Source organism: Sceloporus occidentalis, unplaced genomic scaffold, assembly GCF_023333645.1.
Source record: "Sceloporus occidentalis isolate IW3139 unplaced genomic scaffold, rSceOcc1.0.p SCAF_82, whole genome shotgun sequence".
NCBI classification, from domain to species: Eukaryota; Metazoa; Chordata; class Lepidosauria; order Squamata; family Phrynosomatidae; genus Sceloporus; species Sceloporus occidentalis.
This window is the reverse complement of record NW_028317062.1, coordinates 4,276,134-4,292,065: the sequence shown is the minus strand read 5'-3', so window position 1 is coordinate 4,292,065 and position 15,932 is coordinate 4,276,134. Positions and strand designations below refer to the sequence as shown.

General features: G+C 37.3%; 1 protein-coding gene across 1 annotated transcript in view; it reads right to left on the bottom strand.

Annotated features, from left to right (window-relative positions):
• Positions 1-15,932, bottom strand: part of LOC149285284 (integrin alpha-5-like) — a 115,737-nt gene that overhangs the window by 39,465 nt on the left and 60,340 nt on the right. The gene's annotated exons all lie outside the window — the stretch shown is intronic.

The window sequence follows — 15,932 nt, the reverse complement described above, 5'->3', positions numbered from 1 at the left end:
ACCATAGCAACCAATGTAATGGGCCTGTTGCTTGTGCTATTAGAATTTTGCACCAGAATTATTAAATTGTCTACCTGCTACGCATTTTATAAAGATGTAAGTGCAAACACACTAATTAGTTTACAAAACGGTGTTCTATCATGTTTGTATCCATCTATCTATTTATATATACATCCACTATAATGTATAGTGGGTTACATTATAGTGAATGTATAGATAGATAGATATAATATATTTAGTGCAAACATATAATCGGGTTATATGATTGTGGCTGTTACTACACATATGGAAAGGGAATACAGTGGATGGGAATACTGCCCATGCCCCAAAAAGCTAGTTTACAGATTAACCCAGAGCAGGCTTTGTTGTCCTAGCAAGAAGGTTAATGTAATTTTGTTAAAAGGACACTCCAGCTATCCTGTGCCATTTAATGTATACAATAGCGAAGTCCCTTTGCAAGTCTTATTTTACGTTTCACGTTTCAGTAAAACAAAAATGAATTTCGCTTATTTACACACATTCCTCAAAATGTATATTACTATCAAAAACCGGCACTCAAATATATTGTTCTTTTTACCCTATGCACAATTATTATTTTTATGGTTGATGATCCAATGAATTTTTTTGTTAGGGGACCCTGGAGCCACCAGGAATATTCCATAAATTAGATTACAATAAAACAAACCCTCCCTTTATTCTTGACTCACTTCTGCCGTACTACCACAAGCACTCATTTTGCCAGAACGACCCAGTGCCGTTAGTCACACAGAATAGCACTGTCTCCAGAATAAAACCAGATTTCAATGCATCCTTCAGTTCCCCCGCACAGAATAGGTCATTGTACTTGAGTGAAAAAATCATGAATGGATCCTAACTGCCCGGGAGTGTCACCATGTGGAAGAAGGGAAAGCCAAGTCACTTATCACTCTTATGTCAGTTCGGACCCATGCGTGACTGAGATTATTATAATGATGGCCTTTCGCATGATAAAACGGATTGCAGATGTCTCAGATAGTAAAGTCTTTTGGAAGTGACCACAGATAACACATAACTAATCCGCACTGTAAACACTGAATAAACACATTGCTACTAGCCTGCACTATGTCCTTACATGGGCTATTTCAAAATTAGATTACTATGAGTGCTTCAGCGAATTAACCCACTGATACCACACCTTGCAGAAGATCATATACAATTGTGGGCTTAAACCTATATATCCATGGAACTAAGGGAGGATCTACTAAGTGTTGTTTTTGCCTGATGACATACCCAAGTTAAAATAGATCATCTCCAGGAATACATGAAAAAGTCTGTAGAGCCAACTTGGTCCCTGGACAGTCCTGCTTTACTGCAGGCTGTATCTCCACAAGTTGCGCAACTTGTGGAAAACCCCCAGCAACGTGCGTGCCGTGACTGTATTACACGTTGCACTTGTAAGTTCAGTTTTCATGCCCCTTCTAATGGTAACATCACTTTTCACCAATACATTTGCTAGAAAATAAACTGAGTCAATCTGTACCAGGAGCTCCCACCATGGTTTTGTCCCTTTTTTAATACTTGAATCACTTAAAAACAGTGTAATTTTCTGTTCGAACAATCAGTTTTCACAAAAATACAATGGTTCTGCATAATGTTTTTCTTTGCTCAGGTCACTTATACTGGCCATATGTGCTATACCAACTCACAAGTTGTTATAAGGACCTGTCTGTGACACACCGGGAAATGCCTGTAAGGTCACAGGTCATTAGCATCCTGCACTTACCCAATCTGCCCCTCCAGCGGCAGATCGGGTGCCCGGCCGCATGTTATGCGATCATAAAAACGTAGTGTGCAGTAAAGCATATCTAGCCATTGGCAGCACCTATGTCATCAGGTGACAGCTGGCCTTAAAGTGCTAGAGCTGCCTTGTGATCACCTGTCTATGGTTATCATAGTTCCTTTGCAGTAAACAATAGAATGTCTCAGTCTTGATTATCCTGAGGGACCCTCAGACTAAAGTCTACAGGTAAAGGCATTCATTAGCTTTAGAATTTCATTTCATTAGCATTAGAATAAAAGAAAAAACAGTTAAGTGTGACCTTTGAGTTTAAGTTCGGAATTTAACCAAAATATCACTAGATAATCTACAATGGCAGCCCTAGATCTGCTGATAAAGAATACACTGCAAAACTCAAAGGAAAATGTTCTATATCAATCTTCCATCTACCTTCAGGGCAAGATATGGGGGATTACAGCCACTGTAGGTAATATTTATACGGCAGGCAGTTTAATCATAGTTACGGGTACACACTGTAAATTCTGGGTATATTCATAAAACTGTACTCAATACTCACACAAAGTACTGTTTCCTCTGTAACTACTTTGATGAATCAGCCCTACCGTCTAACTTACATAGCAGTTTTGAGGAACACAGGCTTTCCTGTAGACCCCACCCTTGTATGGGACACAAACTGTTCATCCCAGTTCCATCTACATTCAATGTGTTTTCGTTAGAAGTCAACATGCTTATTCTTCACATGCCCTGAATTTTACATTTTCCTATTTTTTCTTCTCAGAAGGACAGAATGGCTACAGCTTGACATTTAGTTCTATTCACTAGAAACAAAAGGATATTGCTTAATTTTCTGTGTTCTATGGTTAAGACAAGCTTCGGTCTTTTGTCTGAGCGAGGATTCATGGGTTTACATGCTATTTTCATGTGTTCTTACATTTGAAAATATTTAAAAATTTCATAAAATCAAAGTAAAGATGGGTTCGCAAATCCTTTAAAACTCAACATGCATTGTAAGCTTGACACATCTTGACTTTCACTGTCATCAAATGTTACAAAACTGGTTTTCCTTAATCTTAATCTCTGACTTTCAGGGCACAAATTCAACAAATTTGCCCTTTGTGTACATGTGTGATATTTTCAGTTACATTGAAAAGGATTTAAAAAGTCTATGACTACTCAAATGCTATTCATATCCAGGAACTCACAGTATCTCATAATCACAATGCCTGAAGCCGACTCATGTCTATACTACTCTATTTTATTGGTGTCTAAGCACCTCTGTCTGCAATTTTCTGACTAATATAGACTATATGGAAAAAAGTATTGGGACACCTGACCATTACACCAACAGGGACTTTTATGACATTGCATTCTAAATACATGGACATTAATATGTAGTTGGTCCCCCTTTAAAGTTATAGCAGCTTCCACTCTTCTGGGAAGGCTTTCCACAAGATTTTGGATTCATCCAGTAGAGCATTTCTGAGGTTAGGTAGTGATCTTGGAGAAGGCCTGGCTCGCAATCTTTGTTCCAGTTCATCCCAAAGGTGGGATTGAGGTTTAGGGCTCTGTGCGGTCCTGTCAAGCTAAATTGTTCCCACAAGTTGGAAGCATAGCATTACCTAAAATGTCTTGATATGCTGAAGTGGATATATCGGGACAAAATCAGAATCTTGTGGAAAGCCTTCCCAGAAGAGTGGAAGCTATTGCAGTTGCAAAGAGGGGACCGCCACATATTAATGTCTATGTGTGTAGAATGAAAAGTCTCTGTTGGTATAATGGTCAGGTGTCCAAATACTTTTGTCCATATAGTGTAGTTAAAATGCCTGCTGGAATATAATTAATTCAGAATACATTTACCTCCTGATAAGTAAAGATTTTTCATGATTTTTCATTATATTCAGGATATCTATTAGAATCACTTGGTTGCCACAATTAGTATGCCACTAGCATAGTATATATGTGACTTTTAAAGGGCTATTTGAAGAGTATCAGGGCTGATCATTTATAATGACCCCAGGTGACCTCATCCAAGACAATAGTCAGACCCTGGAGCACATCTAAGCCTTTGGGGAAAATCTGATGGTCTTTATAATGCTCTTTTTTTTCCATTATGCGGGAGAAGGAACTTTTTTTGTTGTTGTTTTTTTTCTTAGAATAAACCACTTAAATATTAATATACTAGTTTTTCATGGCTTAAATCCACCAATCACACAGAACTGGTTGAGCCTTTGTAATCGCATGTACTTAACATTGTGTGACAGTGGCATTGAACTAAAGTGCATTGTGTCGCAATGCATACGCCCACCTCGCTGCGCTGTGTTTATCCAAGTAACAGCAGCGTGCTCCCCAGGGTCCATTACAAGGCTAAAACTGAGAAGCGAAGATGATGCTGGCTTAACCCCTGCTGACCCAGGAAAATTACTCATGGTTAAAAACACGCCTCTTGGAAAATAGCCATATAAACACAGAACCACTGTAAAACATTTATACATCTACAGTAAAGGAAGAATTTCCCGCTAAGCAGCTAATTGATTGCTTCGTTTAAATCTGTTATTATTTCTTTTAGCAATATTTATGATAAAACAGTGACAAGCCTTTGATGTTTCTCGTCATACAACCAGAAACTCTATACAAACAACTAGCGTGTTATCTAACATGAGTTATCATCAATGTATCCAAGGTTGCAACACAGGCTTATCATGCTGTGCAACATTTATGCTAAGTATGTTGCGTATTGAATGGGGTAGTGTATGATATCACAGTATTGTGTCAAGTACTTGGTGATGTTTCCAACTGTCCATTGATTTCTGAAGACACTTTATAAAAGATTAATAGTGTGGGATTGTATAGGTCAAATGATGTTCTGATGGAAACTGTGAAATACTATCTTCATAAGAGAAATGGGATTCTGCAAAGCAAAGTCCTTTGTGCAGAATAAGATAAGTGTAAAACACTCGTGTGGCCAAAAGTGTTGACTAGGCACAAATATTGCCTTCTAAATAACCTTCAAATACTGCAGAATGAAGAATACATATTCATAGAATGCTTTGTTTTATGTGTATCCGCCTTTTTTATAAATGGAAAATTATTTAGCTTTTTATTCTAAATAAAAGAAATGATGCATTTTTGAGTGAGGGTGTGCTAGAATTCCCATTGGAGGTAGGGTGCGCCATTTTACTATTATTATTTATTTATATTTAACTGTCAAATTGTAAAATGGGCTTTTCTTGTGCACCTTTAAGAAATATTTTCTCTGTAGGCTAGGTTCAAAGATTCATTTACTTAGATTCATTCATCATACTAAAGGTTCATTTATTCACTAGTCATTAGATTAGTCATCACTAAAAAGTCCAGTATCATGCAGTGGCAGTTTTGGATCTATAGTTCTAATGCTACAGCTAATCTGCCCCCTCCTCAGCTAGGTAGAAGAAATGCTTTAAACATTGATTATTGAGGCTTGCAGTAGATCAATGACCCCTGTGACATGCTTTTTCACGTTGTTTTATTTTAACAGTTTGAGTGTTTGCCTGCCCAGGGAAGAGGGTATGTTAGAGACTAGACATTCTGCACCAGCAAATTACTACAGTTGTACTGAATGTACATTATATATTGGAAGTTATAAGTCACATTCAAAGTACAGTGTCCCTTACATTCTCACCACTCCCTTTAGGAAAGTTATTTTCTGTCATCACTAAAACTGAAAATGGCTCTTACCTAACCCATCAAATGTAGGTTTTTACACCCAGTGTCCTGGTACACCTGTTGATCTGATGAGTTCTGTAGATAACACTATTAAATCGCATAATGCTCAATTCATGGCTATAGGCTAAAGACCACAAAAGTTCCCAAGCATGGCTCTGTCACTTTTCACTGTGTGCATTACACCATTTGTACTCTGCAAATGTTGATTAATATTTTGTATATAGGTGTTAGAATTAGAGTAAGTGGCAATATGGACTATGACAGTTTCTCTTTAAGAGAATATACAGTCACCTACTCCTAATTCTAGCCCATGGTTATGACCTGTTTTAGACTTGGGTCCCAGTATTCCTGGGACATGGCCATTTTTTTCCAGGCTAACCTACATTAAAGTTTCTTCAAGAAGACACTTTTTTTCTTCCTTGAATTGCAATAAACCATGCAGTAGCATACTCTAGTTATAGAGAGGTGGATTGGCCTATTGACATACCTGGGAACTTCCAGGATCCAGCTACCTGTAGCCCTCCCTCTCGGGGGGGCCTGGTATGACGTTGGTGGGGTCAATGACACAGGGATAGGGCTAGCCCCATACAAAGGGTTCCTGAACGCTGCTTCCGCAACCCAGAGATTTCAGGCCGTGACCCGGAGACCTGGAGAAGCGGCACCTCACCCAGAGTCTCTGAGTGAAACACAAAGTTCCCAGGCATGCCTACTGGGCCATCAGGCTCCTAGGTATGCTGTTGGAAACAGTCGATATCTCTGTGGCTCATACACACTATGGAGTGAATTGCCTCATATCCCCAGTTCTTCTGAACAGAGCACTGGAACATAATGTCTATGCTCAGTAGAAAGCATTGTTTGCTCTCTGTGTTGATTCTGGGGCACTGCCTTGATTAAGGTCTAGGGTAGCAACCAACATAAATGCGTCTCTGAAATAATTTACATTAAAGAAAGACCACCAACAACACAGTAATAATTTTTCAAGTTAATTTGACATTAGGGACTGTTTTGCATCAGTGAGGTCAGCAAACCACCATAACTAATTAATTTTCTGTCTTGACCCTTTGCAACACCCTTTCCTTACTCCTCTTCTTTAAAACAAAAAGGTGCAATAATAATTGAAATGCAGAACCAAAAGTGAAATACGTAAGTGTCATCATCATAGAATAAATTACCTAAATTAAATTCATTTATCAAAACTACCTAAAGTGTATGAGTTTTGTTCTGTAATCAGAGCATATCCTCAACATTCTGGGATGATTTCACAGCTCAGTGAGTAGTCAGGGTTATTCAGAGGATCTGCTCTGCTAAACAGTGGGGCAATTCCTGAAAATCTCGACTGTCCTGTAAAAAAGAAGCGAAGAAGAATGTGGATGAATAATTTTAAGTTTGCTGTGAACTAAAGTGTGTAAAAAGTGTAGGAATAACAATAATGATAAGTACACATGTAAACCCTTACAACAGCCAATCAACATGGCTGCTCCCGATAATATACATCAAATTGGTTTCTAAAACATAGATATGGCTTTTTAGTACTCAAACCCTATTTTATAGGTTTATTTAGTCTACTGAACTGTACATTTTGAAAAAGGTTCACTTTTAGGTTAGCGCTGCTATTGGTCGACACATAAAATATAATATAATTATTAATATATATAATATATATCAAATATATATAATAATAATATATATAAAAATATTAATATAATAATATATATAATAATAATACCTACATTTATATTGCTTATTTTAACTAATAACATCTACATATATTGAGATGTAAAATATAGGATTTCTGGGATTTCCTTTTCAGGAAAGACTCGTACTTTTGGAAATATAGAATAATGTATGTATACACTATACATAGAGAGGGAATATTAACTAAGTGGGACTTTATTTTAACCACATCAATCAAAGAACCAACAAGATGCACCTCTTATCAGAATCCAGGAACAAAAAGAGGAATGACATAAACTGGTCAGTCACTGTCCACTCACTAGCTGGATATACATCAGTCGGTGCCAGGCTGTCTCTGTGTTACTGACAGGACACTCAGTGGCCTGGGTTAAACAGTAACTGTGGTTAGTTTATTAAACCCCACAGTGATTCATAGTCTTCTTTTGAAAGGTCCTTAATGTGACTGGGTCCCAAATGTCCTTCCCAAAGCACTACTTTAGCTGTATAGACAAGCTAAAATTACGCATATCTGTGTACTGCCCAAAAGGCTGTGTCCTACAACTAAATATGTCACAAGTCGTGTAAAGGGCCCATATAATTAGCCATCACCACAAGCTACGAAATATACAAGGCACTGAGAAATCAGCAGCAGACTCGGCTTAACGCCTTTATATCAAAAATTGGAACAAAGGGCTCGTATTTCTATAATGTAATCCAGAATAAGTGTTGTGTTTAATAATTGATAACGTGAAGGATAGGGAGAAGTATGATCACCTTGAAGGCCAAGGGGATCTCTGGTGAGATATAAGCATTTTGATGTTACTGCAGTTCCTGTAACGCATAACATTTTCTGAAAATTTTACCATAAATTCTTAAAGAATATATATAAAAATTGAAGAGAAACTCAATTATATTTAAGAAGAAGATTAATGGTGTATTGTGATATATGATTTCATGTTTTGCTGTAATCAAGGTTTAACGTTGGTTATTTGATGATATTACGGATAATAAGGCATTGATAATATGGTAGGAAACTCATTGTATACAACTCTCATAAAAAAATTCGATTAGCATCAGAAGTCATAAGTGTCAGATTAAATGGGCCTATTTATGAACCAATAAATTTTAGGGGGCTTCTAAAATCAGGGACATAAGAGCAGCCACGACAGAAGGCTACGTTACGCCCTTGATTATTGAATCACACTGTGATGCTGTGTGTACTGATAAAGCCTTAACTCATTCTAGCTGCTTTTCATCTGCACTCATGTAATACACAACCAGGCGCCAGCTAGTACATAGTACAACCCAGCGTTTTCCGGTTATCAGGGACCATCTGTCATTGTAAAGACCAAAGTGACACACAATCTACCCTCGACATGCTTTACTTGGCATGCTTTCACATGAAGAAGCTAGAATAATATAATATACCCAATTAGTAGTATTGTTAATTGTAGAGTTTAGAACTAACTTGCTGGGGCATCCTTTACTTTTTCTGTCACTCAATAAGCATCAGTTTCTCAAATGTTTCTAAACAATGAGATTAAAGGGTATATTTCCCGAAGAAAATCTTAATCTAGGAATTAGCCCCAATCTTGGCTGAAAATAATTTTCCATTTTTCCAGCATTGTCCGTTTTCTTAGGTGATAGCTATAATTGTAAAAATGGATTGATACCTAAACTTTAAATCTGGGTTTATTGTTAGATTCTTGTAGACTGAGTTTAGATTTAGAGGGTAGAAAATTAGGTTTGTATTCTCTAGTACAAATGTATTAACATTTTCAACATTAGGGTAAACTTATTTAAAGTTCCCAGCAAGGTTATGATGATTTCACTTTTTTTCAAGGTTATAGTTTACTTAATTGTTATGATTCATTGGGACTTTTTGTAGGCTTAGATGTGTTTAATGGTTATTAACCTTTATCTCACAATGTACACTATATGGACAAAAGTATTTGGACACCTGACCATTACACCAACAGAGACTTTTATGACATCACACTATAAATATATAGACATTAATATGTAGTTGGTCCCCCTTTTGCAACTATGGCAGCTTCCACTCTTCTGGGAAGGCTTTCCACAGGATTTTGGAGAGTTTCTGCGGGAATTTTTGCCCATTCATCTAGTAGAGCATTTGTGAGGTCAGGCACTGATGTTGGATGAGAAGGCCTGGATAGCAATCTCCGTTCCAGTTCATCCCAAAGTTGCTTGATTGGGGTTCAGGTCAGGGCTCTGTGCTGGCCGGAAATAGCTGAAGTGGAGCCTGGACATTCAAACACAGTTAAAAAGAAGGCCAAAGTTTTATATATAAGCAACTGTTTTGGCGGGGCAACTGGCACTGTCTGCATCTGTGATACAATTTTTACCTACATTGCTAAAGGCGATTCAAATGAGATCAAAATGAGCAATCCTCACTGCAAGAGATATCTCAATCAGCCGTGGCTGAGACATGTATTGATGATGTATGCTTTCCATCAGCTGTCTGTTCACTATAGAAAATGAGGTGAATCTCAGAAGATACACCTCACTTTTTGAAATTTCCAAAAATAGTTTGCAAAAAAGTAAGAAAACAAGAAAATGTGAAGTTATTTTAGTGGCATTTTAAGCGTAACTGACCCTGTTACAGTTAATCTGTTCACTCGGAGTCAACAATGCTGGCTCCTGCTGACAGGGGAGAGTCCAGGCTGTTACTAGACAGCGTGATCTCTCATGTTTCAAGAGGGAAACGTCCAAGCTGATTTCCAATTCTTAGGAAGTATTATAACAATCTCCTGGTGGTCATTTATTCATTTATAGGTTGTAAGAGTGTGTTTTAATGTCATGACGGGATCATTGACCCGTTCATTGCTTGCTTGACATATACCGATGCTTTCATGAACTCTTTGAACTGCTTATGAGACTCCTTTGCCACCATTTGTTTAATACTTAACACTGTTTTGTTTATTTAACAATTTGCATATCTAAACTCATGTCTGTTCTTGGAATGTAAATTTCAGCATCTTCTTTTTATATTTACAAGGACTGAGGCGGCAAATACAAGACTTGCTTCTAATATGGCTTGTTATTAATTAATATAATTAAGAATATCAACATAACATTACACCAATGTTACAATTACAGTTAGTCACATAGCATGTAACAGCAGCCCATGTGTGTTTTAAACATGCCAGTATCTATACATGCTTTTTTTAAATTCTGGACTGTCTTAGAGACAGTCCTGGGCCGACCCTAGGCCTGACAGGGCTTTAAGTCAGGCTCCTGCATGGTACTCAGTCTGTGCTGGGTGAAGGAAGGGAATTCAGGACAGGTAATTAATTAGTTTGATTACATTTGTCGAGCTACCACGTAGCAAGACCTTTATTGTCTAGTCAAACATCACCAAAACAATTGCAAACACTACATATTTTAATAAATTAATTATTTTAATCAATTAAGCTTTGTAACTTACAGTACTCATCGTTCCATGATTAAACATGACGAAATACAGTACCGTGTATGTCTTTACACACTGAAAATAAACATCTTCTCATATGCCCAAATGAGCTGTCACATTACCTTCTCTGAAGGTTTCTAAAAGAATGCTGACATTTACCATGTTCCCAAAACTGGAACTCTGGTCCAACTTCTAACTGCTGTTTTGTACATGAAAACCTTTCCTGGTTTCCTAACCGGCATTATTATCTGACCTACAAAACAATCATCCTCTCTTGGGATAGAGCAAAGCTCAAGAATTAGCATACAATATCTTTTTCTTAGAGCCAGACTGTTGGGATGGTTATTACCCTTTGTTTTATTTAGTGTTATTGTATGACCACTATGGACCAAATCAATCTGCCAGATCATAGTAGTGTAACGGCAATAGTGGTGATCACTTGTTTCTTCTTTGCAACTTTTAAAGAAGACACAATTATCCGGGACACAAAGGAATAAGAAGGCAAAAGTGCCATTGTTCTCTGTTAATTTTCTACCCCCGTTGGCTTGGTTGTGATGTATGGCCACAAAGAGAGCAACTAAGCCTACCACACATAGCCTGGGGTAATGTGGATGGGGGCAGACAAGCTACAGGAAGCAATTTAGGGCTATAAGGAACAATTCACAGACCTAAATTAAGTTACAAAATAATATCTGGGTACAATATAAAATAGTCAACAAAATAGTCACAACATAAGAATAGAGGGCACCTTGAGTGATTCCCCATAAAAGTTCTTGTTAAAACATTTTAATGTTGTGAGCTAATGTATTTTCTACTGCTTAGCGAGCATCATGGTTTAGCCTCAATACATAAGGAATCTAAGACCGGTATAATTTGTTTACAGGGATAATTTCCTTTTAAACATGCGCCAGAGTCAAATGAACTCCATGAATTGCACTTTGCAGTCTGGATTAAATATGTTCTGTTGAGATGATTCAGTTTTGCATTTCCACTTATTAAACCCTGGCCTTGGTTTGACCTAAGCAGAAATTCATGTAATCTTTGAAATGGTAAAATTGAGCTTTGGAATAAAAAATGTTTATGGCCTTTTCAATCTTTATATGCTTCGATAACACACAGGAAAGAGGAGATGAAATCAAACCTAGTTATATCCCTGTCACCTATAAGATCTTTACATTAACAAACTTTGCATATAAACAGCCTATATATTTATCAATAACTGATTTGTGCTAACATTACCTGTCTGGTGCTTGGCCTCCTCTTACCAAAGGGCCAATAATTTTGTTGCCTTTCCCCAAACGCACTCGGGCGTGCGTAGACACCAGACACCCTATACGCAAAGCTGCATACTGTACTACCGAAAAAAGCCCCATTTGCTGGATTTATGGCAATCCTTGGCTTGCTTATGGGACCCTGGACTTCACTTGCAGCATCCATATTTACATGCTTACATTACTATGTTGCATATGGTGTAATAGGTATAATGTTCTTCCAGGCCTTCAGGACAAGTTTATGGGTAGGTGAGTACTAATGTACTTAAGGTAGGTGAAGTGTAATAATCACGCAGATTTAAGATACATCATTAAGCATTAATTACTTACATACTCAATTAAAAATATTGGCTTTCATCCACTCGCTTCCCTTTATTGATGCTCATGTGGCAGATCCAATAGATTTGGAGGAGATTTGGACAGCAGGAGGCCACAACAATTTTAGACCCATCAGAGACAAACTCATAATTATCATTCCGCAGCAGCCTAAGCTTCACTCCGCTTGGATGTGGCTTCACTCACACTTTGCAATATACAGATTCCTGATGAAGATTATTTACTTGTATTATATCATGTATTTCAATAGTTTCCTAACCTTCAAAGACTATAATCTCAGTATAATGTTCTGCCCAGTAATAGTAACAATTTACATTGTGCTTATAGTTATTAATAACATTTTTGGGCTAGTTGCTAGATGTGGAACTAACACCATTGGAATGTTCTTGCTGATCACTCCATAAAGGTTGCTCTTCATTAAGACTGTACTATAGATATTAAGCAGTTTTTTAGGGCCACCATTGGTATAAGGGGCCCCCTCGGAGCGCATGGAAGTGTTGAGGCACAGATTACCCTTAAGCTTCTAACACTTTAATGTATCTCCTTCTTCATTAACAAACCTGTGATCATAAGTATTATGTTCCTTGTGTTTACGAGTAAATTTTTTCATCAATTGTGCTTAAGATGGGAATCCCCAAACTGTGCCAACCATGGGTATAACATTTAAACAACAATTCTGATGCTAAGGGGCAAAAGACAGGAATTGCTCTATTTCCATCACTTTTGCACTAAAATTGTTCATCCTACATTAACCCCTTTAGGCCAAAATTATAAACAGGGCAAAGTTTTAATATATAGCAATCACAGTCAAGATCAACAGAATAGCCCTTTTGGGCATGCAAGATATTTCATGAAATGTTACGGAATTTTAAGCACTGTTTTGATTTCAAGTGTTATATATTTAATACATTCTGTGATATGTCCTTCTTTAGAAGCCAAATTCAACAACCAGAGTTGTTGTGTGAAGCATCCTTTATTGTTTTTCTTACCAGCTATTAATAAGTAAAGAAAGCCTTGGTAAATTCCTGACCGTCCCCTCTTTGGCTGTTTGAAATGTTGGGAGGTATAATGTTATGTCTATCAGGTTCATGTACACTGGTGACTGACATTTTGTTTTTCTTGGCTGTAAAGTGATATAATAAAGGGGTAATAAGAGTCTGCATACATCTGAAGCACAGATGTTGTGCCCCTCTTACAGCTAATGAGACCAATCTTGTTTAGCAAGCTTCATATTAACCATTCGTGCATTTTGTAACAATTTAAAAAAAATTATGATATATAGTCACAATTAAAATGTTGAAGTGTGCGAAATAAAATAATGCAGCTAATAGCAGACATGACACTCACTGAGTCTATACCATACTATAATAATAATATACTATAACCATGACTGCTAATGTAACTGTGCTTTGTGGGAATGCCAATTTTAAGAACATGGCAGTTTGTTTACTAAGGGTTTAACCGTACATAGTAATAGGCCTTGGCACACATTTCTTAGCTGTTTTAATACCTTTGCATTGTATGTAATGTGTTGGCATTGTGGAAATCATGGTCCTGTGTTCATCACAAATATATAACTAAACATTTTTGAGATTTATTATTTTTACCTATAAAGTATATTTCCCTTCCAAACTCTCAGAAATATCAAATTAATTATAAATTTTGTGTCATTGAACTGTTCTTCGTCAATGTTATATGCCGTCTTTTACTGCCTATTCAAGGTCAGACTGGTGATCGTAAGGCAGCCCTGGCACTTTAAGGCCAGTAGCCACCTGATGACGCAGGTGTGGCAGAGGGCTGAATGTGTGTTGCCGCAAGCTGCATTTTATGGTCAGTCCAGGCGTCCTTATAATGGAATATGTTTTAATTACTTATAAAACAAAAAAAAACTTGCTTTTAAGATCACATTGGAGCTTCTAGTCATCATCTGATCAACTTTCAACAAATCAGGGAGAAAAATGCTCTGATGTGATTCTGTTCACTGATATTTTTATACTAAAAGCACCGAGTGTTAGCGAGACAGCTAAAATAATTTAACCTTTTTACCCTTGAGACATCTTAAAAACGCTTTCTTCAATAAACAATGTATAGGTTATTTTTAAGGTTTACTGGATATTTAATGTATCTGGAAAGGAAAAGAGAAATAACTGGTGGAGAGCAGCCTGGATGCCTGTGACTTTTCATTCACAATTACAGAGAAAAGGCATAACGAAGAAATAAATACTCCATCTTAATTGATAAAAAAAGATATGTTTTTGATTTCTTTTCAGATCCAGGGCTCAGAGCAATTAGTCTTCAATCCACAAATGAAATGCTGTTATTAACATATGTAACCATTCTCAATGCAGCTGTTACTGTATTTCAACAGCGGCAGCCACATCCGTAGTGAAAATAATACATAGTTGCAGATTTTGGACCTACAGCAGCTGGCCATGGGTCACATATATATATACATGTATATATATATAATACAGAAAGTTCTCGCTAAACCTGTTAATTGATTTGAAATGGTTTATGCGTTTAGAGAGCGGTAATAGATATGTCCAGGCAGAGAAATGTAGCAAAAAGAAAGAAGTAAAATATTTTAGATTTTTTTTACAAGGCAAAGTGGTCAGAAATACAAGTATAAGAATAGGGTGTACAGGCACGCAGAGTCTTTGAAAGGTACTTTTAATAAGGCTCTTGGAATACTTGCTTGTAAATTATTTGTAATTCTGAACATTATCCCCCTTCTCTTGTTTTTATGCCAGCCCCTGGAAGTGAGGGCAGCCATATCATGGACCTAACGGCTTTATTTGGAAGGCTGAGTAAGAAATGCAGAGGTGGTTGAGAAAGTCACTCAAACGGTCTGGTCCTGATTTAAAGATGGCCTTGGTTAAGGCAACAAAAGGATCAGGAGGGTTAAAATAGAAAGTTAACGCAGGTACCTTTGTGGTGTATTAAAAAAAATCAAAGGTATGCAAAGCCCCCATTGTTGATAGATTTCCAGAAACATTATTTGTGATCGACACAAAAAAATCCTAGCTAAGCTTTCTGAATACAACCAGGTGGGTTCCCAGCTAGAGTCTCTCTGTATAATCTAGCGAGTTCCGATCTAGAGTCTCTAAGTACCATGAAGCATTTCGAAGTTAAAATCTTTAAATACAACCAGTCACATTCTCTGCTAAATGCTCCAAGTACAACCTAGTTACTTTCCAGATTTACTATTCAAGTTCAACCAGACAAATCCCCAGCTAGAGTCTTAATCTGGTGAGGTACCATTTAGTATCTAGTGAGGTCCTAGATAGAGGCTCTGAGCAGAATTCAGTGTATATCCAGGAGACATTTCAAAGTATAAGCTGGCAACTTGCCAGCAAGAATCTCTGAGCATGACGCAATGAATACTCAATTAGATTCTCCGAGCACAAGAGTCTCTGATTATAACCCATTGAGTTTTTTGCAATTAATGCTGAACATTTAGCAATTTAGCCGGCCTGAGTCTTTTGGCATTCTCTGTGGGATGCGGGGTCACAGACACCAGAGGGCCGTGGCCTTCCCAGGATTTATATAATGGATGATATTTACAGTGAATAGTTAAGACACTTCTGCTGTGACCCACAAACCTCAGTTATGGTTGGTAATTCCAGGTCCTAAAAGCTACCATGATGCCAAGATTTTGCTACATAAAATGTATTAAATATTTCATTAAACCATTTAAGGTTGAGGGAAGCTGAGACATTTAGCTCACTGATGCAACTGT